This window comes from Styela clava, chromosome 15, assembly GCF_964204865.1.
Source record: "Styela clava chromosome 15, kaStyClav1.hap1.2, whole genome shotgun sequence".
NCBI lineage: Eukaryota > Metazoa > Chordata > Ascidiacea > Stolidobranchia > Styelidae > Styela > Styela clava.
The window spans coordinates 7,792,692-7,806,016 of NC_135264.1; the positions used below are offsets into that span (position 1 = coordinate 7,792,692).

The 13,325-nt window shown below is 46.8% G+C and overlaps 48 non-coding genes and 19 pseudogenes across 48 annotated transcripts; all 67 read right to left on the reverse strand.

Moving 5' to 3' along the window:
* Positions 1–5: 5 nt before the first annotated feature.
* Positions 6–124, reverse strand: LOC144414841 (5S ribosomal RNA). Its single transcript, XR_013470731.1, has one exon. It is a non-coding gene; the product is annotated as a 5S ribosomal RNA (ribosomal RNA).
* An 81-nt stretch (positions 125–205) lies between these two features.
* Positions 206–324, reverse strand: LOC144416102 (5S ribosomal RNA). The gene has a single exon (XR_013471996.1). It is a non-coding gene; the product is annotated as a 5S ribosomal RNA (ribosomal RNA).
* An 81-nt stretch (positions 325–405) lies between these two features.
* Positions 406–524, reverse strand: LOC144415467 (5S ribosomal RNA). The gene has a single exon (XR_013471359.1). It is a non-coding gene; the product is annotated as a 5S ribosomal RNA (ribosomal RNA).
* An 81-nt stretch (positions 525–605) lies between these two features.
* Positions 606–724, reverse strand: LOC144414450 (5S ribosomal RNA). The gene has a single exon (XR_013470340.1). It is a non-coding gene; the product is annotated as a 5S ribosomal RNA (ribosomal RNA).
* Positions 725–805: 81 nt separating this feature from the next.
* Positions 806–924, reverse strand: LOC144412072 (5S ribosomal RNA; annotated as a pseudogene).
* An 81-nt stretch (positions 925–1,005) lies between these two features.
* Positions 1,006–1,114, reverse strand: LOC144412888 (5S ribosomal RNA; annotated as a pseudogene).
* Positions 1,115–1,195: 81 nt separating this feature from the next.
* Positions 1,196–1,314, reverse strand: LOC144416840 (5S ribosomal RNA). The gene has a single exon (XR_013472733.1). It is a non-coding gene; the product is annotated as a 5S ribosomal RNA (ribosomal RNA).
* Positions 1,315–1,395: 81 nt separating this feature from the next.
* On the reverse strand, positions 1,396–1,514 carry LOC144417881 (5S ribosomal RNA; annotated as a pseudogene).
* An 81-nt stretch (positions 1,515–1,595) lies between these two features.
* Positions 1,596–1,714, reverse strand: LOC144416418 (5S ribosomal RNA). The gene has a single exon (XR_013472311.1). It is a non-coding gene; the product is annotated as a 5S ribosomal RNA (ribosomal RNA).
* Positions 1,715–1,795: 81 nt separating this feature from the next.
* On the reverse strand, positions 1,796–1,913 carry LOC144412250 (5S ribosomal RNA; annotated as a pseudogene).
* Positions 1,914–1,994: 81 nt separating this feature from the next.
* LOC144416880 (5S ribosomal RNA) lies at positions 1,995–2,113 on the reverse strand. The gene has a single exon (XR_013472773.1). It is a non-coding gene; the product is annotated as a 5S ribosomal RNA (ribosomal RNA).
* An 81-nt stretch (positions 2,114–2,194) lies between these two features.
* On the reverse strand, positions 2,195–2,313 carry LOC144416543 (5S ribosomal RNA). The gene has a single exon (XR_013472436.1). It is a non-coding gene; the product is annotated as a 5S ribosomal RNA (ribosomal RNA).
* Positions 2,314–2,394: 81 nt separating this feature from the next.
* On the reverse strand, positions 2,395–2,513 carry LOC144413704 (5S ribosomal RNA). Its single transcript, XR_013469595.1, has one exon. It is a non-coding gene; the product is annotated as a 5S ribosomal RNA (ribosomal RNA).
* Positions 2,514–2,594: 81 nt separating this feature from the next.
* On the reverse strand, positions 2,595–2,713 carry LOC144417748 (5S ribosomal RNA; annotated as a pseudogene).
* Positions 2,714–2,794: 81 nt separating this feature from the next.
* Positions 2,795–2,913, reverse strand: LOC144412238 (5S ribosomal RNA; annotated as a pseudogene).
* An 81-nt stretch (positions 2,914–2,994) lies between these two features.
* On the reverse strand, positions 2,995–3,103 carry LOC144413045 (5S ribosomal RNA; annotated as a pseudogene).
* An 81-nt stretch (positions 3,104–3,184) lies between these two features.
* Positions 3,185–3,303, reverse strand: LOC144417529 (5S ribosomal RNA; annotated as a pseudogene).
* Positions 3,304–3,384: 81 nt separating this feature from the next.
* On the reverse strand, positions 3,385–3,503 carry LOC144415538 (5S ribosomal RNA). Its single transcript, XR_013471430.1, has one exon. It is a non-coding gene; the product is annotated as a 5S ribosomal RNA (ribosomal RNA).
* An 81-nt stretch (positions 3,504–3,584) lies between these two features.
* On the reverse strand, positions 3,585–3,703 carry LOC144414801 (5S ribosomal RNA). The gene has a single exon (XR_013470692.1). It is a non-coding gene; the product is annotated as a 5S ribosomal RNA (ribosomal RNA).
* An 81-nt stretch (positions 3,704–3,784) lies between these two features.
* Positions 3,785–3,903, reverse strand: LOC144413705 (5S ribosomal RNA). The gene has a single exon (XR_013469596.1). It is a non-coding gene; the product is annotated as a 5S ribosomal RNA (ribosomal RNA).
* An 81-nt stretch (positions 3,904–3,984) lies between these two features.
* Positions 3,985–4,103, reverse strand: LOC144415956 (5S ribosomal RNA). Its single transcript, XR_013471850.1, has one exon. It is a non-coding gene; the product is annotated as a 5S ribosomal RNA (ribosomal RNA).
* An 81-nt stretch (positions 4,104–4,184) lies between these two features.
* On the reverse strand, positions 4,185–4,293 carry LOC144412951 (5S ribosomal RNA; annotated as a pseudogene).
* An 81-nt stretch (positions 4,294–4,374) lies between these two features.
* On the reverse strand, positions 4,375–4,493 carry LOC144413707 (5S ribosomal RNA). The gene has a single exon (XR_013469598.1). It is a non-coding gene; the product is annotated as a 5S ribosomal RNA (ribosomal RNA).
* An 81-nt stretch (positions 4,494–4,574) lies between these two features.
* On the reverse strand, positions 4,575–4,693 carry LOC144412784 (5S ribosomal RNA; annotated as a pseudogene).
* Positions 4,694–4,774: 81 nt separating this feature from the next.
* Positions 4,775–4,893, reverse strand: LOC144415142 (5S ribosomal RNA). The gene has a single exon (XR_013471034.1). It is a non-coding gene; the product is annotated as a 5S ribosomal RNA (ribosomal RNA).
* Positions 4,894–4,974: 81 nt separating this feature from the next.
* Positions 4,975–5,093, reverse strand: LOC144416628 (5S ribosomal RNA). Its single transcript, XR_013472521.1, has one exon. It is a non-coding gene; the product is annotated as a 5S ribosomal RNA (ribosomal RNA).
* An 81-nt stretch (positions 5,094–5,174) lies between these two features.
* LOC144415776 (5S ribosomal RNA) lies at positions 5,175–5,293 on the reverse strand. Its single transcript, XR_013471669.1, has one exon. It is a non-coding gene; the product is annotated as a 5S ribosomal RNA (ribosomal RNA).
* Positions 5,294–5,374: 81 nt separating this feature from the next.
* LOC144417361 (5S ribosomal RNA) lies at positions 5,375–5,493 on the reverse strand. Its single transcript, XR_013473254.1, has one exon. It is a non-coding gene; the product is annotated as a 5S ribosomal RNA (ribosomal RNA).
* An 81-nt stretch (positions 5,494–5,574) lies between these two features.
* Positions 5,575–5,692, reverse strand: LOC144417156 (5S ribosomal RNA). The gene has a single exon (XR_013473048.1). It is a non-coding gene; the product is annotated as a 5S ribosomal RNA (ribosomal RNA).
* An 81-nt stretch (positions 5,693–5,773) lies between these two features.
* LOC144414919 (5S ribosomal RNA) lies at positions 5,774–5,892 on the reverse strand. The gene has a single exon (XR_013470810.1). It is a non-coding gene; the product is annotated as a 5S ribosomal RNA (ribosomal RNA).
* Positions 5,893–5,973: 81 nt separating this feature from the next.
* Positions 5,974–6,092, reverse strand: LOC144415436 (5S ribosomal RNA). Its single transcript, XR_013471328.1, has one exon. It is a non-coding gene; the product is annotated as a 5S ribosomal RNA (ribosomal RNA).
* Positions 6,093–6,173: 81 nt separating this feature from the next.
* LOC144413085 (5S ribosomal RNA) lies at positions 6,174–6,282 on the reverse strand (annotated as a pseudogene).
* An 81-nt stretch (positions 6,283–6,363) lies between these two features.
* On the reverse strand, positions 6,364–6,482 carry LOC144415914 (5S ribosomal RNA). The gene has a single exon (XR_013471808.1). It is a non-coding gene; the product is annotated as a 5S ribosomal RNA (ribosomal RNA).
* An 81-nt stretch (positions 6,483–6,563) lies between these two features.
* Positions 6,564–6,682, reverse strand: LOC144418339 (5S ribosomal RNA; annotated as a pseudogene).
* An 81-nt stretch (positions 6,683–6,763) lies between these two features.
* On the reverse strand, positions 6,764–6,882 carry LOC144418340 (5S ribosomal RNA; annotated as a pseudogene).
* Positions 6,883–6,963: 81 nt separating this feature from the next.
* On the reverse strand, positions 6,964–7,082 carry LOC144413708 (5S ribosomal RNA). The gene has a single exon (XR_013469599.1). It is a non-coding gene; the product is annotated as a 5S ribosomal RNA (ribosomal RNA).
* An 81-nt stretch (positions 7,083–7,163) lies between these two features.
* LOC144414971 (5S ribosomal RNA) lies at positions 7,164–7,282 on the reverse strand. The gene has a single exon (XR_013470863.1). It is a non-coding gene; the product is annotated as a 5S ribosomal RNA (ribosomal RNA).
* An 81-nt stretch (positions 7,283–7,363) lies between these two features.
* Positions 7,364–7,482, reverse strand: LOC144415808 (5S ribosomal RNA). Its single transcript, XR_013471702.1, has one exon. It is a non-coding gene; the product is annotated as a 5S ribosomal RNA (ribosomal RNA).
* An 81-nt stretch (positions 7,483–7,563) lies between these two features.
* On the reverse strand, positions 7,564–7,682 carry LOC144416935 (5S ribosomal RNA). Its single transcript, XR_013472827.1, has one exon. It is a non-coding gene; the product is annotated as a 5S ribosomal RNA (ribosomal RNA).
* An 81-nt stretch (positions 7,683–7,763) lies between these two features.
* Positions 7,764–7,882, reverse strand: LOC144413709 (5S ribosomal RNA). Its single transcript, XR_013469600.1, has one exon. It is a non-coding gene; the product is annotated as a 5S ribosomal RNA (ribosomal RNA).
* Positions 7,883–7,963: 81 nt separating this feature from the next.
* On the reverse strand, positions 7,964–8,082 carry LOC144413710 (5S ribosomal RNA). Its single transcript, XR_013469601.1, has one exon. It is a non-coding gene; the product is annotated as a 5S ribosomal RNA (ribosomal RNA).
* An 81-nt stretch (positions 8,083–8,163) lies between these two features.
* LOC144416629 (5S ribosomal RNA) lies at positions 8,164–8,282 on the reverse strand. The gene has a single exon (XR_013472522.1). It is a non-coding gene; the product is annotated as a 5S ribosomal RNA (ribosomal RNA).
* Positions 8,283–8,363: 81 nt separating this feature from the next.
* On the reverse strand, positions 8,364–8,482 carry LOC144417882 (5S ribosomal RNA; annotated as a pseudogene).
* Positions 8,483–8,563: 81 nt separating this feature from the next.
* On the reverse strand, positions 8,564–8,682 carry LOC144417805 (5S ribosomal RNA; annotated as a pseudogene).
* Positions 8,683–8,763: 81 nt separating this feature from the next.
* LOC144413711 (5S ribosomal RNA) lies at positions 8,764–8,882 on the reverse strand. Its single transcript, XR_013469602.1, has one exon. It is a non-coding gene; the product is annotated as a 5S ribosomal RNA (ribosomal RNA).
* Positions 8,883–8,963: 81 nt separating this feature from the next.
* Positions 8,964–9,082, reverse strand: LOC144413712 (5S ribosomal RNA). The gene has a single exon (XR_013469603.1). It is a non-coding gene; the product is annotated as a 5S ribosomal RNA (ribosomal RNA).
* An 81-nt stretch (positions 9,083–9,163) lies between these two features.
* On the reverse strand, positions 9,164–9,282 carry LOC144414972 (5S ribosomal RNA). Its single transcript, XR_013470864.1, has one exon. It is a non-coding gene; the product is annotated as a 5S ribosomal RNA (ribosomal RNA).
* Positions 9,283–9,363: 81 nt separating this feature from the next.
* LOC144416955 (5S ribosomal RNA) lies at positions 9,364–9,482 on the reverse strand. Its single transcript, XR_013472847.1, has one exon. It is a non-coding gene; the product is annotated as a 5S ribosomal RNA (ribosomal RNA).
* An 81-nt stretch (positions 9,483–9,563) lies between these two features.
* Positions 9,564–9,682, reverse strand: LOC144418413 (5S ribosomal RNA; annotated as a pseudogene).
* An 81-nt stretch (positions 9,683–9,763) lies between these two features.
* Positions 9,764–9,882, reverse strand: LOC144417734 (5S ribosomal RNA; annotated as a pseudogene).
* An 81-nt stretch (positions 9,883–9,963) lies between these two features.
* LOC144413713 (5S ribosomal RNA) lies at positions 9,964–10,082 on the reverse strand. Its single transcript, XR_013469604.1, has one exon. It is a non-coding gene; the product is annotated as a 5S ribosomal RNA (ribosomal RNA).
* An 81-nt stretch (positions 10,083–10,163) lies between these two features.
* LOC144417377 (5S ribosomal RNA) lies at positions 10,164–10,282 on the reverse strand. Its single transcript, XR_013473270.1, has one exon. It is a non-coding gene; the product is annotated as a 5S ribosomal RNA (ribosomal RNA).
* An 81-nt stretch (positions 10,283–10,363) lies between these two features.
* LOC144414973 (5S ribosomal RNA) lies at positions 10,364–10,482 on the reverse strand. The gene has a single exon (XR_013470865.1). It is a non-coding gene; the product is annotated as a 5S ribosomal RNA (ribosomal RNA).
* Positions 10,483–10,563: 81 nt separating this feature from the next.
* LOC144416557 (5S ribosomal RNA) lies at positions 10,564–10,682 on the reverse strand. The gene has a single exon (XR_013472450.1). It is a non-coding gene; the product is annotated as a 5S ribosomal RNA (ribosomal RNA).
* An 81-nt stretch (positions 10,683–10,763) lies between these two features.
* LOC144417015 (5S ribosomal RNA) lies at positions 10,764–10,882 on the reverse strand. Its single transcript, XR_013472907.1, has one exon. It is a non-coding gene; the product is annotated as a 5S ribosomal RNA (ribosomal RNA).
* Positions 10,883–10,967: 85 nt separating this feature from the next.
* LOC144416631 (5S ribosomal RNA) lies at positions 10,968–11,086 on the reverse strand. The gene has a single exon (XR_013472524.1). It is a non-coding gene; the product is annotated as a 5S ribosomal RNA (ribosomal RNA).
* Positions 11,087–11,167: 81 nt separating this feature from the next.
* Positions 11,168–11,286, reverse strand: LOC144418257 (5S ribosomal RNA; annotated as a pseudogene).
* An 81-nt stretch (positions 11,287–11,367) lies between these two features.
* Positions 11,368–11,486, reverse strand: LOC144414764 (5S ribosomal RNA). Its single transcript, XR_013470653.1, has one exon. It is a non-coding gene; the product is annotated as a 5S ribosomal RNA (ribosomal RNA).
* An 81-nt stretch (positions 11,487–11,567) lies between these two features.
* On the reverse strand, positions 11,568–11,686 carry LOC144413714 (5S ribosomal RNA). Its single transcript, XR_013469605.1, has one exon. It is a non-coding gene; the product is annotated as a 5S ribosomal RNA (ribosomal RNA).
* An 81-nt stretch (positions 11,687–11,767) lies between these two features.
* On the reverse strand, positions 11,768–11,886 carry LOC144413715 (5S ribosomal RNA). Its single transcript, XR_013469606.1, has one exon. It is a non-coding gene; the product is annotated as a 5S ribosomal RNA (ribosomal RNA).
* Positions 11,887–11,967: 81 nt separating this feature from the next.
* LOC144414974 (5S ribosomal RNA) lies at positions 11,968–12,086 on the reverse strand. Its single transcript, XR_013470866.1, has one exon. It is a non-coding gene; the product is annotated as a 5S ribosomal RNA (ribosomal RNA).
* Positions 12,087–12,167: 81 nt separating this feature from the next.
* Positions 12,168–12,286, reverse strand: LOC144416144 (5S ribosomal RNA). Its single transcript, XR_013472038.1, has one exon. It is a non-coding gene; the product is annotated as a 5S ribosomal RNA (ribosomal RNA).
* Positions 12,287–12,367: 81 nt separating this feature from the next.
* LOC144415272 (5S ribosomal RNA) lies at positions 12,368–12,486 on the reverse strand. Its single transcript, XR_013471164.1, has one exon. It is a non-coding gene; the product is annotated as a 5S ribosomal RNA (ribosomal RNA).
* An 85-nt stretch (positions 12,487–12,571) lies between these two features.
* LOC144415966 (5S ribosomal RNA) lies at positions 12,572–12,690 on the reverse strand. The gene has a single exon (XR_013471860.1). It is a non-coding gene; the product is annotated as a 5S ribosomal RNA (ribosomal RNA).
* Positions 12,691–12,771: 81 nt separating this feature from the next.
* On the reverse strand, positions 12,772–12,890 carry LOC144415885 (5S ribosomal RNA). The gene has a single exon (XR_013471779.1). It is a non-coding gene; the product is annotated as a 5S ribosomal RNA (ribosomal RNA).
* An 81-nt stretch (positions 12,891–12,971) lies between these two features.
* LOC144416420 (5S ribosomal RNA) lies at positions 12,972–13,090 on the reverse strand. Its single transcript, XR_013472313.1, has one exon. It is a non-coding gene; the product is annotated as a 5S ribosomal RNA (ribosomal RNA).
* Positions 13,091–13,171: 81 nt separating this feature from the next.
* Positions 13,172–13,289, reverse strand: LOC144418135 (5S ribosomal RNA; annotated as a pseudogene).
* Positions 13,290–13,325: the final 36 nt, after the last annotated feature.

The following is a 13,325-nucleotide window of genomic DNA, read 5'->3' on the forward strand; positions in this document are numbered from 1 at the left end:
AAAAAAGCCTACGACACTCGGTATTCCCAGCCGGTCACCCATGCAAGTACTAACCGAGCCCGACATTGCTTAACTTCCGAGATCGAACGAGATCGGGTGCATTAAACGTGGTATGGTTGTAGGCAATATAGTAGTAGTCTATTCGGCTATTTGTATTTCGCAGTTGTTGGAAAACAGAGCAAAATCGAATGAAACGGCGACGAAAAGCCTACGACACTCGGTATTCCAAGCCGGTCACCCATGCAAGTACTAACCGAGCCCGACATTGCTTAACTTCCGAGATCGAACGAGATCGGGTGCATTCAACGTGGTATGGTTGTAAGCGATAAAGTAGTAGTCTATTCGGCTATTTGAATTTTGCAGTTGTTGGAAAACAGAGCAAAATCGAATGAAGCGGCGACGAAAAGCCTACGACACTCGGTATTCCCAGCCGGTCACCCATGCAAGTACTAACCGAGCCCGACATTGCTTAACTTCCGAGATCGAACGAGATCGGGTGCATTCGACGTGGTATGGTTGTAGGCGATAAAGTAGTAGTCTATTCGGCTATTTGTATTTCGCAGTTGTTGGAAAACAGAGCAAAATCGAATAAAACGGCGACGAAAAGCCTACGACACTCGGTATTCCCAGCCGGTCACCCATGCAGGTACTAACCGAGCCCGACATTGCTTAACTTCCGAGATCGAACGAGATCGGGTGCATTCAACGTGGTATGGTTGTAGGCGATAAAGTAGTAGTCTATTCGGCTATTTGTATTTCGCAGTTGTTGGAAAACAGAGCAAAATCGAATGAAACGGCGACGAAAAGCCTACGACACTCGGTATTCCCAGCCGGTCACCCATGCAAGTACTAACCGAGCCTGACATTGCTTAACTTCCGAGATCGAACGATAACGGGTGCATTCAACGTGGTATGGTTGTAGGCGATAAAGTAGTAGTCTATTCGGCTATTTGTATTTCGCAGTTGTTGGAAAACAGAGCAAAATCGAATGAAACGGCGACAAAAAGCCTACGACACTCGGTATTCCCAGCCGGTCACCCATGCAAGTACTAACCGAGCCCGACATTGCTTAACTTCCGAGATCGAGTGAATTCAACGTGGTATGGTTGTAAGCAATAAAGTAGTAGTCTATTCGGCTATTTGTATTTCGCAGTTGTTGGAAAACAGAGCAAAATCGAATGAAACGGCGACGAAAAGCCTACGACACTCGGTATTCCCAGCAGGTCACCCATGCAAGTTCTAACCGAGCCCGACATTGCTTAACTTCCGAGATCGAACGAGATCGGGTGCATTCAACGTGGTATGGTTGTAGGCGATAGAGTAGTAGTCTATTCGGCTATTTGTATTTCGCAGTTGTTGGAAAACAGAGCAAAATCGAATGAAACGGCGACGAAAAGCCTACGACACTCGGTATTCCCAGCCGGTCACCCATGCAAGTACTAACCGAGCCCGACATTGCTTAACTTCCGAGATCGAACGATAACGGGTGCATTCAACGTGGTATGGTTGTAGGCGATAAAGTAGTAGTCTATTCGGCTATTTGTATTTCGCAGTTGTTAGAAAACAGAGCAAAATCGAATGAAACGGCGACGAAAAGCCTACGACACTCGGTATTCCCAGCCGGTCACCCATGCAAGTACTAACCAAGCCCGACATTGCTTAACTTCCGAGATCGAACAAGATCGGGAGCATTCAACGTGGTATGGTTGTAGGCGATGAAGTAGTAGTCTATTCGGCTATTTGTATTTCGCAGTTGTTAGAAAACACAGCAAAATCGAATGAAACGACGACGAAAAGCTTACGACACTCGGTATTCCCAGCCGGTCACCCATGCAAGTACTAACCGAACCCGACATTGCTTAACTTCAGAGATCGACGAGATCGGGTGCATTCAACGTGGTATGGTTGTAGGCGATAAAGTAGTAGTCTATTCGGCTATTTGTATTTCGCAGTTGTTGGAAAGCAGAGCAAAATCGAACGAAACGGCGACGAAAAGCCTACGACACTCGGTATTCCCAGCCGGTCACCCAAGCAAGTACTAACCGAGCCCGACATTGCTTAACTTCCGAGATCAAACGAGATCGGGTGCATTCAACGTGGTATGGTTGTACGCGATAAAGTAGTAGTCTTTTCGGCTATTTGTATTTCGCAGTTGTTGGAAAACAGAGCAAAATCGAATGAAACGGCGACGAAAAGCCTACGACACTCGGTATTCCCAGCCGGTCACCCATGCAAGTACTAACCGAGCCCGACATTGCTTAACTTCCGAGATCGAACGAAATCGGGTGCATTCAACGTGGAATGGTTGTAGGCGCTAAAGTACTAGTCTATTCGGCTATTTGTATTTCGCAGTTGTTGGAAAACAGAGCAAAATCGAATGAAACGGCGACGAAAAGCCTACGACACTCGGTATTCCCAGCCGGTCACCCATGCAAGTACTAACCGAGCCCGACATTGCTTAACTTCCGAGATCGAACGAGATCGGGTGCATTCAACGTGGTATGGTTGTAGGCGATAAAGTAGTAGTCTATTCGGCTATTTGTATTTTGCAGTTGTTGGAAAACAGAGCAAAATCGAATGAAACGGCGACGAAAAGCCTATGACACTCGGTATTCCCAGCCGGTCACCCATGCAAGTACTAACCGAGCCCGACATTGCTTAACTTCCGAGATCGAACGAGATAGGGTGCATTCAACGTGGTATGGTTGTAGGCGATAAAGTAGTAGTCTATTCGGCTATTTGTATTTCGCAGTTGTTGGAAAACAGAGCAAAATCGAATGAAACGGCGACGAAAAGCCTACGACACTCGGTATTCCCAGCCGGTCGCCCATGCAAGTACTAACCGAGCCTGACATTGCTTAACTTCCGAGATCGAACGATAACGGGTGCATTCAACGTGGTATGGTTGTAGGCGATAAAGTAGTAGTCTATTCGGCTATTTGTATTTCGCAGTTGTTGGAAAACAGAGCAAAATCGAATGAAACGGCGACAAAAAGCCTACGACACTCGGTATTTCCAGCCGGTCACCCATGCAAGTACTAACCGAGACCGACATTGCTTAACTTCCGAGATCGAGTGCATTCAACGTGGTATGGTTGTAGGCGATAAAGTAGTAGTCTATTCGGCTATTTGTATTTCGCAGTTGTTGGAAAACAGAGCAAAATCGAATGAAACGGCGACGAAAAGCCTACGACACTCGGTATTCCCAGCCGGTCACCCATGCAAGTACTAACCGAGCACGACATTGCTTAACTTCCGAGATCGAACGAGATCGGGTGCATTCACCGTGGTATGGTTGTAGGCGATAAAGTAGTAGTCTATTCGGCTATTTGTATTTCCCAGTTGTTAGAAAACAGAGCAAAATCGAATGAAACGGCGACGAAAAGCCTACGACACTCGGTATTCCCAGCCGGTCACCCATGCAAGTACTAACCAAGCCCGACATTGCTTAACTTCCGAGATCGAACAAGATCGGGTGCATTCAACGTGGTATGGTTGTAGGCGATAAAGTAGTAGTCTATTCGGCTATTTGTATTTCGCAATTGTTAGAAAACAGAGCAAAATCGAATGAAATGGCGACGAAAAGCCCACGACACTCGGTATTCCCAGCCGGTCACCCATGCAAGTACTAACCGAGCCCGACATTGCTTAACTTCCGAGATCGAACGAGATCGGGTGCATTCAACGTGGTATGGTTGTAGGCGATAAAGTAGTAGTCTATTCGGCTATTTGTATTTCGCAGTTGTTGGAAAACAGAGCAAAATCGAATGAAACGGCGACGAAAAGCCTACGACACTCGGTATTCCCAGCCGGTCACCCATGCAAGTACTAACCGAGCCCGACATTGCTTAACTTCCGAGATCGAACGAGATCGGGTGCATTCAACGTGGTATGGTTGTAGGCGATAAAGTAGTAGTCTATTCGGCTATTTGTATTTCGCAGTTGTTGGAAAACAGAGCAAAATCGAATGAAACTGCGACGAAAAGCCTACGACACTCGGTATTCCCAGCCGGTCACCCATGCAAGTACTAACCGAGCCCGACATTGCTTAACTTCCGAGATCGAACGAGATCGTGTGCATTCAACGTGGTATGGTTGTAGGCGATAAAGTAGTAGTCTATTCGGCTATTTGTATTTCGCAGTTGTTGGAAAACAGAGCAAAATCGAATGAAACGGCGACAAAAAGCCTACGACACTCGGTATTCCCAGCCGGTCACCCATGTAAGTACTAACCGAGCCCGACATTGCTTAACTTCCGAGATCGATTGCATTCAACGTGGTATGGTTGTAGGCGATAAAGTAGTAGTCTATTCGGCTATTTGTATTTCGCAGTTGTTGGAAAACAGAGCAAAATCGAATGAAACGGCGACGAAAAGCCTACGACACTCGGTATTCCCAGCCGGTCACCCATGCAAGTACTAACCGAGCCCGACATTGCTTAACTTCCGAGATCGAACGAGATCGGGTGCATTCAACGTGGTATGGTTGTAGGCAATAAAGTAGTAGTCTATTCGGCTATTTGTATTTCGCAGTTGTTGGAAAACAGAGCAAAATCGAATGAAACGGCGACGAAAAGCCTCCGACACTCGGTATTCCCAGCCGGTCACCCATGCAAGTACTAACCGAGCCCGACATTGCTTAACTTCTGAGATCGAACGATAACGGGTGCATTCAACGTGGTATGGTTGTAGGCGATAAAGTAGTAGTCTATTCGGCTATTTGTATTTCGCAGTTGTTGGAAAACAGAGCAAAATCGAATGAAACGGCGACAAAAAGCCTACGACACTCGGTATTCCCAGCCGGTCACCCATGCAAGTACTAACCGAGCCCGACATTGCTTAACTCCCGAGATCGAACGAGATCGGGTGCATTCAACGTGGTATGGTTGTAGGCGATAAAGTAGTAGTCTATTCGGCTATTTGTATTTCGCAGTTGTTGGAAAACAGAGCAAAATCGAATGAAACGGCGACGAGGAGCCTACGACACTCGGTATTCCCAGCCGGTCACCCATGCAAGTACTAACCGAGCACGACATTGCTTAACTTCCGAGATCGAACGAGATCGGGTGCATTCAACGTGGTATGGTTGTAGGCGATAAAGTAGTAGTCTATTCGGCTATTTGTATTTCGCAGTTGTTGGAAAACAGAGCAAAATCGAATGAAACGGCGACAAAAAGCCTACGACACTCGGTATTCCCAGCCGGTCACCCATGCAAGTACTAACCGAGCCCGACATTGCTTAACTTCCGAGATCGAACGAGGTCGGGTGCATTCAACGTGGTATGGTTGTAGGCGATAAAGTAGTAGTCTATTCGGCTATTTGTATTTCGCAGTTGTTGGAAAACAGAGCAAAATCGAATGAAACGGCGACGAAAAGCCTACGACACTCGATATTCCCAGCCGGTCACCCATGCAAGTACTAACCGAGCCCGACATTGCTTAACTTCCGAGATCGAACGAGATCGGGTGAATTCAACTTGGTATGGTTGTAGGCGATTAAACAGTAGTCTATTCGGCTATTTGTATTTCGCAGTTGTTGGAAAACAGAGCAAAATCGAACGAAACGGCGACGAAAAGCCTACGACACTCGGTATTCCAGCCGGTCACCCATGCAAGTACTAACCGAGCCCGACATTGCTTAACTTCCGAGATCGAACGAGATCGGGTGCATTCAACGTGGTATGGTTGTAGGCGATAAAGTAGTAGTCTATTCGGCTATTTGTATTTCGCAGTTGTTGGAAAACAGAGCAAAATCAAATGAAACGGCGACGAAAAGCCTACGACACTCGGTATTCACAGCCGGTCACCCATGCAAGTACTAACCGAGCCCGACATTGCTTAACTTCCGAGATCGAACGAGATCGGGTGCATTCAACGTGGTATGGTTGTAGGCGATAAAGTAGTAGTCTATTCGGCTATTTGTATTTCGCAGTTGTTGGAAAACAGATCAAAATCGAATGAAACGGCGACGAAAAGCCTACGACACTCGGTATTCCCAGTCGGTCACCCATGCAAGTACTAACCGAGCCCGACATTGCTTAACTTCCGAGATCGAACGAGATCGGGTGCATTCAACGTGGTATGGTTGTAGGCGATAAAGTAGTAGTCTATTCGGCTATTTGTATTTCGCAGTAGTTGGAAAACAGAGCAAAATCGAATGAAACGGCGACGAAAAGCCCACGACACTCGGTATTCCCAGCCGGTCACCCATGCAAGTACTAACCGAGCCCGACATTGCTTAACTTCTTAGATCGAGTGCATTCAACGTGGTATGGTTGTAGGCGATAAAGTAGTAGTCTATTCGGCTATTTGTATTTCGCAGTTGTTGGAAAACAGAGCAAAATCGAATGAAACGGCGACGAAAAGCCTACGACACTCGGTATTCCCAGCCGGTCACCCATGCAAGTACTAACCGAGCCCGACATTGATTAACTTCCGAGATCGAACGAGATCGGGTGCATTCAACGTGGTATGATTGTAGGCGATAAACTAGTAGTCTATTCGGCTATTTGTATTTCGCAGTTGTTGGAAAACTGAGCAAAATCGAATGAAACGGCGACGAAAAGCCTACGACACTCGGTATTCCCAGCCGGTCACCCATGCAAGTACTAACCGAGCCCGACATTGCTTAACTTTCGAGATCGAACGATAACGGGTGCATTCAACGTGGTATGGTTGTAGGCGATAAAGTAGTAGTCTATTCGGCTATTTGTATTTCGCAGTTGTTGGAAAACAGAGCAAAATCGAATGAAACGGCGACAAAAAGCCTACGACACTCGGTATTCCCAGCCGGTCACCCATGCAAGTACTAACCGAGCCCGACATTGCTTAACTTTCGAGATCGAACGATAACGGGTGCATTCAACGTGGTATGGTTGTAGGCGATAAAGTAGTAGTCTATTCGGCTATTTGTATTTCGCAGTTGTTGGAAAACAGAGCAAAATCGAATGAAACGGCGACAAAAAGCCTACGACACTCGGTATTCCCAGCCGGTCACCCATGCAAGTACTAACCGAGCCCGACATTGCTTAACTTCCGAGATCGAACGAGATCGGGTGCATTCAACGTGGTATGGTTGTAGGCAATAAAGTAGTAGTCTATTCGGCTATTTGTATTTCGCAGTTGTTGGAAAACAGAGCAAAATCGAATGAAACGGCGACGAAAAGCCTACGACACTCGGTATTCGCAGCCGGTCACCCATGCAAGTACTAACCGAGCCCGACATTGCTTAACTTCCGAGATCGAACGAGATCGGGTGCATTCAACGTGGTATGGTTGTAGGCGATAAAGTAGTAGTCTATTCGGCTATTTGTATTTCGCAGTTGTTGGAAAACAGAGCAAAATCGAATGAAACGGCGACGAAAAGCCTACGACACTCGATATTCCCTGCCGGTCACCCATGCAAGTACTAACCGAGCCCGACATTGCTTAACTTCCGAGATCGAACGAGATCGGGTGCATTCAACGTGGTATGGTTGTAGGCGATAAAGTAGTAGTCCATTCGGCTATTTGTATTTTGCAGTTGTTGGAAAACAGAGCAAAATCGAATGAAGCGGCGACGAAAAGCCTACGACACTCGGTATTCCCAGCCTGTCACCCATGCAAGTACTAACCGAGCCCGACATTGCTTAACTTCCGAGATCGAACGAGATCGGGTGCATTCAACGTGGTATGGTTGTAGGCGATAAAGTAGTAGTCTATTCGGCTATTTGTATTTCGCAGTTGTTGGAAAACAGAGCAAAATCGAATGAAACGGCGACGAGAAGCCTACGACACTCGGTATTCCCAGCCGGTCACCCATGCAAGTACTAACCGAGCCCGACATTGCTTAACTTCCGAGATCGAACGAGATCGGGTGCATTCAACGTGGTATGGTTGTAGGCAATAAAGTAGTAGTCTTTTCGGCTATTTGTATTTCGCAGTTGTTGGAAAACAGAGCCAAATCGAATGAAACGGCGACAAAAAGCCTACGACACTCGGTATTCCCAGCCGGTCACCCATGCAAGTACTAACCGAGCCCGACATTGCTTAACTTCCGAGATCGAACGAGATCGGGTGCATTCAACGTGGTATGGTTGTAGGCAATAAAGTAGTAGTCTATTCGGCTATTTGTATTTCGCAGTTGTTGGAAAACAGAGCAAAATCGAATGAAACGGCGACGAAAAGCCTACGACACTCGGTATTCCCAGCCGGTCACCCATGCAAGTACTAACCGAGCACGACATTGCTTAACTTCCGAGATCGAACGAGATCGGGTGCATTCAACGTGGTATGGTTGTAGGCGATAAAGTAGTAGTCTATTCGGCTATTTGTATTTCGCAGTTGTTGGAAAACAGAGCAAAATCGAATGAAACGGCGACGAAAAGCCTACGACACTCGGTATTCCCAGCCGGTCACCCATGCAAGTACTAACCGAGCCCGACATTGCTTAACTTCCGAGATCGAACGATAACGGGTGCATTCAACGTGGTATGGTTGTAGGCGATAAAGTAGTAGTCTATTCGGCTATTTGTATTTCGCAGTTGTTGGAAAACAGAGCAAAATCGAATGAAACGGCGACAAAAAGCCTACGACACTCGGTATTCCCAGCCGGTCACCCATGCAAGTCCTAACCGAGCCCGACATTGCTTAACTTCCGAGATCGAACGAGATCGGGTGCATTCTAAGTGGTATGGTTGTAGGCGATAAAGTAGTAGTCTATTCGGCTATTTGTATTTCGCAGTTGTTGAAAAACAGAGCAAAACCGAATGAAACGGCGACGAGAAGCCTACGACACTCGGTATTCCCAGCCGGTCACCCATGCAAGTACTAACCGAGCCCGACATTGCTTAACTTCCGAGATCGAACGAGATCGGGTGCATTCAACGTGGTATGGTTGTAGGCGATAAAGTAATAGTCTATTCGGCTATTTGTATTTCGCAGTTGTTGGAAAACAGAGCAAAATCGAATGAAACGGCGACAAAAAGCCTACGACACTCGGTATTCCCAGCCGGTCACCCATGCAAGTACTAACCGAGCCCGACATTGCTTAACTTCCGAGATCGAACGAGATCGGGTGCATTCAACGTGGTATGGTTGTAGGCGATAAAGTAGTAGTCTATTCGGCTATCTGTATTTCGCAGTTGTTGGAAAACAGAGCAAAATCGAATGAAACGGCGACGAAAAGCCTACGACACTCGGTATTCGCAGCCGGTCACCCATGCAAGTACTAACCGAGCCCGACATTGCTTAACTTCCGAGATCGAACGAGATCGGGTGCATTCAACGTGGTATGGTTGTAGGCGATAAAGTAGTAGTCTATTCGGCTATTTGTATTTCGCAGTTGTTGGAAAACAGAGCAAAATCGAATGAAACGGCGACGAGAAGCCTACGACACTCGGTATTCCCAGCCGGTCACCCATGCAAGTACTAACCGAGCCCGACATTGCTTAACTTCCGAGATCGAACGAGATCGGGTGCATTCAACGTGGTATGGTTGAGGGCAATAAAGTAGTAGTCTTTTCGGCTATTTGTATTTCGCAGTTGTTGGAAAACAGAGCAAAATCGAATGAAACGGCGACAAAAAGCCTGCGACACTCGGTATTCCCAGCCGGTCACCCATGCAAGTACTAACCGAGCCCGACATTGCTTAACTTCCGAGATCGAACGATAACGGGTGCATTCAACGTGGTATGGTTGTAGGCGATAAAGTAGTAGTCTATTCGGCTATTTGTATTTCGCAGTTGTTGGAAAACAGAGCAAAATCGAATGAAACGGCGACAAAAAGCCTACGACACTCGGTATTCCCAGCCGGTCACCCATGCAAGTACTAACCGAGCCCGACATTGCTTAACTTCCTAGATCGAACGAGATCGGGTGCATTTAAAGTGGTATGGTTGTAGGCGATAAAGTAGTAGTCTATTCGGCTATTTGTATTTCGCAGTTGTTGGAAAACAGAGCAAAACCGAATGAAACGGCGACGAGAAGCCTACGACACTCGGTATTCCCAGCCGGTCACCCATGCAAGTACTAACCGAGCCCGACATTGCTTAACTTCCGAGATCGAACGAGATCGGGTGCATTCAACGTGGTATGGTTGTAGGCGATAAAGTAATAGTCTATTCGGCTATTTGTATTTCGCAGTTGTTGGAAAACAGAGCAAAATCGAATGAAACGGCGACAAAAAGCCTACGACACTCGGTATTCCCAGCCGGTCACCCATGCAAGTACTAACCGAGCCCGACATTGCTCAACTTCCGAAATCGAACGAGATCGGGTGCATTCAACGTGGTATGGTTGTAGGCGATAAAGTAGTAGTCTATTCGGCTATTTGTATTTCGCAGTTGTTGGAAAACAGAGCAAAATCGAATGAAACGGCGACGAAAAGCCTACGACACTCGGTATTCGCAGCCGGTCACCCATGCAAGTACTAACCGAGCCCGACATTGCTTAACTTCCGAGATCGAACGAGATCGGGTGCATTCAACGTGGTATGGTTGTAGGCGATAAAGTAGTAGTCTATTCGGCTATTTGTATTTCGCAGTTGTTGGAAAACAGAGCAAAATCGAATGAAACGGCGACGAAAAGTCTACGACACTCGATATTCCCAGCCGGTCACCCACGCAAGTACTAACCGAGCCCGACATTGCTTAACTTCCGAGATCGAACGAGATCGGGTGCATTCAACGTGGTATGGTTGTAGGCGATAAAGTAGTAGTCTATTCGGCTATTTGTATTTTGCAGTTGTTGGAAAACAGAGCAAAATCGAATGAAGCGGCGACGAAAAGCCTACGACACTCGGTATTTCCAGCCGGTCACCCATGCAAGTACTAACCGAGCCCGACATTGCTTAACTTCCGAGATCGAACGAGATCGGGTGCATTCAACGTGGTATGGTTGTAGTCGATAAAGTAGTAGTCTGTTCTGCTATTTGTATTTTGCAGTTGTTAGAAAACAGAGAAAAAACGAATGGAACGGCGACGAAAAAAAAGCCTACGACACTCGGTATTCCCAGCCGGTCACCCATGCAAGTACTAACCGAGCACGACATTGCTTAACTTCCGAGATCGAACGAGATCGGGTGCATTCAACGTGGTATGGTTGTAGGCAATAAAGTAGTAGTCTATTCGGCTATTTGTATTTCGCAGTTGTTGGAAAACAGAGCAAAATCGAATGAAACGGCGACGAAAAGCCTACGACACTCGGTATTCCCAGCCGGTCACCCATGCAAGTACTAACCGAGCCCGACATTGCTTAACTTCCGAGATCGAACGATAACGAGTGCATTCAACGTGGTATGGTTGTAGGCGATAAAGTAGTAGTCTATTCGGCTATTTGTATTTCGCAGTTGTTGGAAAACAGAGCAAAATCGAATGAAACGGCGACAAAAAGCCTACGACACTCGGTATTCCCAGCCGGTCACCCATGCAAGTACTAACCGAGCCCGACATTGCTTAACTTCCGAGATCGAACGAGATCGGGTGCAATCAAAGTGGTATGGTTGTAGGCGATAAAGTAGTAGTCTATTCGGCTATTTGTATTTCGCAGTTGTTGGAAAACAGAGCAAAATCGAATGAAACGGCGACGAGAAGCCTACGACACTCGGTATTCCCAGCCGGTCACCCATGCAAGTACTAACCGAGCCCGACATTGCTTAACTTCCGAGATCGAACGAGATCGGGTGCATTCAACGTGGTATGGTTGTAGGCGATGAAGTAGTAGTCTATTCGGCTATTTGTATTTCGCAGTTGTTGGAAAACAGAGCAAAATCGAATGAAACGGCGACAAAAAGCCTACGACACTCGGTATTCCCAGCCGGTCACCCATGCAAGTACTAACCGAGCCCGACATTGCTTAACTTCCGAGATCGAACGAGATCGGGTGCATTCAACGTGGTATGGTTGTAGGCGATAAAGTAGTAGTCTATTCGGCTATTTGTATTTCGCAGTTGTTGGAAAACAGAGCAAAATCGAATGAAACGGCGACGAGAAGCCTACGACACTCGGTATTCGCAGCCGGTCACCCATGCAAGTACTAACCGAGCCCGACATTGCTTAACTTCCGAGATCGAACGAGATCGGGTGCATTCAACGTGGTATGGTTGTAGGCGATAAAGTAGTAGTCTATTCGGCTATTTGTATTTCGCAGTTGTTGGAAAACAGAGCAAAATCGAATGAAACGGCGACGAAAAGCCTACGACACTCGATATTCCCAGCCGATCACCCATGCAAGTACTAACCGAGCCCGACATTGCTTAACTTCCGAGATCGAACGAGATCGGGTGCATTCAACGTGGTATGGTTGTAGGCGATAAAGTAGTAGTCTATTCGGCTATTTGTATTTTGCAGTTGTTGGAAAACAGAGCAAAATCGAATGAAGCGGCGACGAAAAGCCTACGACACTCGGTATTCCCAGCCGGTCACCCATGCAAGTACTAACCGAGCCCGACATTGCTTAACTTCCGAGATCGAACGAGATCGGGTGCATTCAACGTGGTATGGTTGTAGTCGATAAAGTAGTAGTCTGTTCTGCTATTTGTATTTTGCAGTTGTTAGAAAACAGAGAAAAAACAAATGGAACGGCGACGAAAAAAAAGCCTACGACACTCGGTATTCCCAGCCGGTCACCCATGCAAGTACTAACCGAGCCCGACATTTCTTAACTTCCGAGATCGAACGAGATCGGGTGCATTCAACGTGGTATGGTTGTAGGCAATAAAGTAGTAGTCTATTCGGCTATTTGTATTTCGCAGTTGTTGGAAAACAGAGCAAAATCGAATGAAACGGCGAGGAAAAGCCTACGACACTCGGTATTCCCAGTCGGTCTCCCATGCAAGTACTAACCGAGCCCGACATTGCTTAACTTCCGAGATCGAACGAGATCGGGTGCATTCACCGTGGTATGGTTGTAGGCGATAAAGTAGTAGTCTATTCGGCTATTTGTATTTCGCAGTTGTTAGAAAACAGAGCAAAATCGAATGAAACGGCGACGAAAAGCCTACGACACTCGGTATTCCCAGCCGGTCACCCATGCAAGTACTAACCAAGCCCGACATTGCTTAACTTCCGAGATCGAACAAGATCGGGAGCATTCAACGTGGTATGGTTGTAGGCGATGAAGTAGTAGTCTATTCGGCTATTTGTATTTCGCAGTTGTTAGAAAACACAGCAAAATCGAATGAAACGACGACGAAAAGCTTACGACACTCGGTATTCCCAGCCGGTCACCCATGCAAGTACTAACCGAACCCGACATTGCTTAACTTCCGAGATCGACGAGATCGGGTGCATTCAACGTGGTATGGTTGTAGGCAATAAAGTAGTAGTCTATTCGGCTATTTGTATTTCG